Source organism: Marmota monax, unplaced genomic scaffold (genome assembly GCF_021218885.2).
Source record: "Marmota monax isolate L192 unplaced genomic scaffold, Marmota_monax_Labrador192_F-V1.1 WCK01_AAM20220418_F8-fsc00022, whole genome shotgun sequence".
In the NCBI taxonomy this organism is placed as follows: domain Eukaryota; kingdom Metazoa; phylum Chordata; class Mammalia; order Rodentia; family Sciuridae; genus Marmota; species Marmota monax.
Window position 1 is genome coordinate 15,215,260 of NW_026695215.1, and position 4,877 is coordinate 15,220,136.

Here is a 4,877-nt window from a genome sequence, read left to right on the forward strand (position 1 = left end):
AAGGAACTACTATAATGGGTCACAAGTATGATGTTTACTATAGGTTTATTGAAGGTTTTCTTTTCTTTTCTTCTTTCTCTCCCCCCCCTTTTTTTTTTGGTACCAGGGATTGAACCCAGGGGTGCTTAACCACTGAGTCACATCCCCAGCCCTTTTTAGTTTTTATTTAGAGGTAGGGTGTCACTAAGTTGCTTAGGGCCTCGCTAAGATGCTGAGGCTGGCTTTGAACTTGTGATCCTCCTGCCTCAGCCTCTGAGCCACTGGGATTACAAGTGTGGGCCACCAGGCTTGGCTACTGAAGGTATTTTTTATTTATTTATTTTTTAGTTTTTGGTTTTAGTTGGACACAATACCTTTATTTATTTATTTTTGTGTGGTGCTGAGGATTGAACCTAGGCCCTTGCATGTGCTAGGCGAGTGCTCTACCGCTGAGCCACAACCCCAACCCTTGAAGGTATTTTTTAGATCAAGTTAAAAATTTCCCTTCTAGTTCTAGTTTACAAAGTTACCATGACTGAATATTAAGTTTCGCTGGATGCTTTTCCACATCCATCAGGATCATATGTTTTTTCCTCACTGACTACTAATGTGACGAATTTACAACAATAACTTCTTTAATGTTAAGTGAACCTGGAATTCTTGGGATTAACCCAATTTGGTCATAATTTCACAATCCTTGAAAAAATACCATTCTAAATGCAATTTGCATTGAGTTTATTAGATCCACGAGGAAGGTTGGCCTGTAATTTTTCCTGTACTCCTCTTCTTGCCTCCTTTTCACAATCAAGGCATTCTAATCTGAAAAATGAGAGTGTACCCTTGCTTTCTCTTCTCTGGAAAAAATATTCATAAGTTTGGAATAATCTGATCTTTAAGTGGTTGGTAAGTCATGATGATTAAAACCTAGGATCTCTGTGTGTGGCCTCCGAGAAAATTTTAAACTACAGCTTAATTTTCTCCTTGTAAATCAGTATTGTTAGTTTTGGTAAATGATTCTTATTAGGAATTTTTTTTTCATCTAAATTTGTGAATTTTTTATTAAAACATTTGCATAAATATACAATGAAGATGAATCATGTTTGTTTATAATGGAAATCCAAAATCTAGTGGCTCAAGTGGATTTCATTTTTCTGGTGTAATGAGAAGACCCAAGGAGGCTGTCCACAGTGGTCTGTGGCTCTGCCATTCTACCTGGGACCCTCAGTTCTGCTTTGTCACATGCTGGGTGCTTCTACTCTGCCACCAGGTGGCTGGCCTCAAGCACAACGATTGTACTCCGGGCAAGATGAAGTCAAGAAGACAAGGGTCCACACAGTGATCAATACCCGCCCTCCCCCCACCCCCCCAGTAACTGAGCTCTCTGACAGGTCCAGAAAAAGTTGAGAATGGCTGAGAGTGATTAACAGGCATCAGAAGCCAAGAGCAAAAGCCAGAGAGCTTCCTTGGCAGTCTCCAAAGAAAGGCTCATTTTTTTTTGCAGGGAAGAGCAAGAAAACGGAGGGCCAGGCTCAGGATTTAATCATCCGAATAGTCAGTTTCCAAAATTAATCTCCTAACCAAAATAGGTCTGCAATGCCCAGGTCAGGGCTGTGATTGGGAAAGAATAGGGGCTCTGAAACACGTGATGGGGGCATCTGGGTTGAGGCCCCTGCAAAACTTAAATCCTTATTCTCGTGCTGACAACAGGCACAGTAACCAAGTAACCAGAGTACTTTAGATGCAGCTCGGCCTGGCCCCAACAGCTGGGGTTCCTGTCTAAGGAGCCTGGTCTAGCTACTGCTGCCACCTAGTGGTCAGCCTTCCAGCAGCTGAGACCAACGCCAAGTAGCTGGCTTGGCACCATTCCAGGAGGGTTGAACTGTGAAACCATTAAGGGAGATGCTGACTTTATATGGTCTCCTGCATTTGAGAAGGCCCAGCAACTTGTTCTAACAGGGGTAGACACATATTTCAGGGGATTTACCTCTCCTGCCTGCAAAGAATCACTCTCCGAGATAACATTTCAGGGAAGGAGTGTGGGATTTGGCCTGTGTCATGGGATTCACCAGCTGTATCTACCATACAATGCACCATCAAAAGCTCTGGCTTCAAAGAGCATTGCACTGGTCCCCTAAAGGCACAACCGAAGCTCCATTTCACAGGTGACAACCTGGGACACTAGCTTACAAGATGTTGTATACAAACCAAAGACTGTTAGGCAGATCTGCATCCCTATTAGAATACATGGGTTCACAAGGGTGAGCCCACTTATTACTTCCAGCTACTGAGTTTCATTTTTTGCATCTCTGCAAATTTGGAGGTACTGGTCCCCAAGGGGAGGAACACTTGTGCCAATACATAAAATCAAGAGCCCACTTGGACTATAAGTGTCCTCCGCCACGGTGGCACTTCAAGCTCTTTGTCTCTAGAAGCCAGCAAGCAAGAGGAAGAGTCCTCATCTTATTAAGAGGATTAGCTCCTAATTATTAGGAGAGAGTTAGGGTTTCTCTTGCACAGGAGTGCGGGGCAGAGAACAACATGACCCAGAAGGTCCTCTCAAGGTCAACTGGTATTCTTGCTCCATTTTAGTGGCAGCTAGACAAATGGCAGCAGATCTGTACTGCAAGGGGTATAGTCACCAGATCGAGACCCTTCAGAGGTAAGGGTCGGGATCATGCTACCCTATAGACAGACCAGAGACCAGCACAAGTGTGACCTGAGAGTGAGTGAAATCTAGAATGGACAGCAGGAGAGAGAATGCAGCTCCATGACCCTCCACAACGTTGGGGTCTGCAGCGGATCTTGTGGACCTTCCTCCTAGGCTCTCCTTGGGAACCGCACCCCACTGGTCTCTGGAGCTGCTTTCAGAAGGCAGGAGGAAGTGGATCTGAGCAGGACCAAGAGCCAGAGACGGGCAGGAAGCTGTGTCCTCCAAGTTGTTGTGTTTATTAGCAGAACTTGTTGTTGTTTATCTTTGCAGCATCTGTAGTCCTTATAGGGTCTGGATTTAAAACTATTTTGTTTCATGCTGTTTCTCAGGTGACTTTCTTTCTTTTTTTTTAACGGAGTGGGTGGGGTACTGGGGATTGAAATCAGGGGCACTTGACCATTGATCCATATCCCCAACCCAATTTTGTATTTTATTTAGAGACAGGGTCTCACTGAGTTACTCAGCGCCTTGCTATTGCTGAGGCTGGCTTTGAACTAGTGATCCTCCTGTCTCAGCCTCCTGAGCAGCTAGGATTACAGGCATGTGCCACTGCGCCAGGCTAAACTGATTTAAAATTTTTTTAATTAAAAAAAAATTTTTAGTTGTTGATGGACTTTTATTTTATTCATTTATTTATATGCAGTATCGAGAATCAAACCCAGTGCCTCACACATGCCAGGCAAATGCTCTGCCCCTGAGCCACCACCCTAGCCTCTTGAACTGATTTTTATAAAAGAATTTTCACATTCTTCCCTATTACAACTATGAAAGTCATACCATTTTTGCTTTTTGGTGGCTATCGTAGTTACCTCAATATGAATACTTAAAATTTTTAAAGTTTTCATCACCCTGAATAACATGTTCTATAGAACATTTAAATAATTCCATTTCTCTCTATTCCTTCCTTCAGAAAAAAATTTAATACATGATACTACCTTGTTTTTAAAAATCCCACTGTTATTACTTTTTTTGGCAAATCACCTTTTGCATTTGTCTACCCAACTTACCATTTCTTCCCCTTACATCTTAGGTCTTTGTTCTGGTATTTCTTCTCAAGTTTATCTTTCAGGGGCTGTGGCTGTGGCTCAGTAGTAGAGCGCTTGCCTAGCATGCCTGAGGCACTGGGTTTGATCCTCAGCACCACATACAAATAATTAAAAAGTAAATAAATAAAGGTCCATCAACAACTAAAAAAATTTTTTTACAAAAGTTTATCTTTCAGAATTTCCTTTGATGAGCTTCTAGTATAGCAGACTCCTAGTTTTATTTTCCTGAAATTTCTTTATTCTATTCTTATTCCTAGACCATCACGTAGGCAGAGGAAACCCCGATCTTCACTTTGGTGTTTGGTGCACTACAATGTCTACAGGCAGGTGTGAATCCTGCTTAGGATGTGTTGATTTCATAGAGCTACACATTCATGTGTCTGGTCCTGGAAGGTCTACATCTTTTTGTTGTTGTTGTAATCCCTCATAGGGCTGGCCCTATGGGATCTCACCAGGTAATGCCGTGAGAGTCCTGCAGGCCTAACTTAGAAAGTTTTCCTCTAAGAATTTGATTCTGCTCTTTTTTTCTGCACAAAAGAATCCACCTCCCTCACCCCTCAAGCACCTTGGGATGCCTGCGTGACTCCTCTTCAGCCCCAGGCTCCAGTTTCTCCTGGATGTCTACCCCAGCCCTATCCTGGCCACTTTATACCAAAGATATATATATATATATGTACTAGGGACTGAACCCACGGGGACTTAACCATCGAGCCACCCCCCCATCCCTTTCTGAAGCAGGATCTTGCTAGGTTGCGTTGGGCCTCATTTAGTTACTGTGGCTGGCCTCAAACCTCCCAACCTACTGGGATTACAGGCGTACCCCCATGTGCCCTGCAAAGGTTACTGGGGATTGAACCCAGAGGGGCTTTACCCCTGAACCACATACCCAGCGTGCCCCCACCCCCAATAGCACCTGCTTTAAGAGAAAGTCTCCATGTTGTTTAGGGCCTCGCTCAATTGCTGAGGCTGGCCTTGAACTTGTGATCTTACAGCCTCAGCCTCCTATTGCTGGGATTATATACATCTGGCTCCAAATGTTCCTTTTTACAGCCTCCATTGTTTTTTGAAACATGTTGAGCACGCTTCCTTTATGAACTATAACTTGGTCAACAATATCTTAAAGTCTTTTTATGTATTTCATT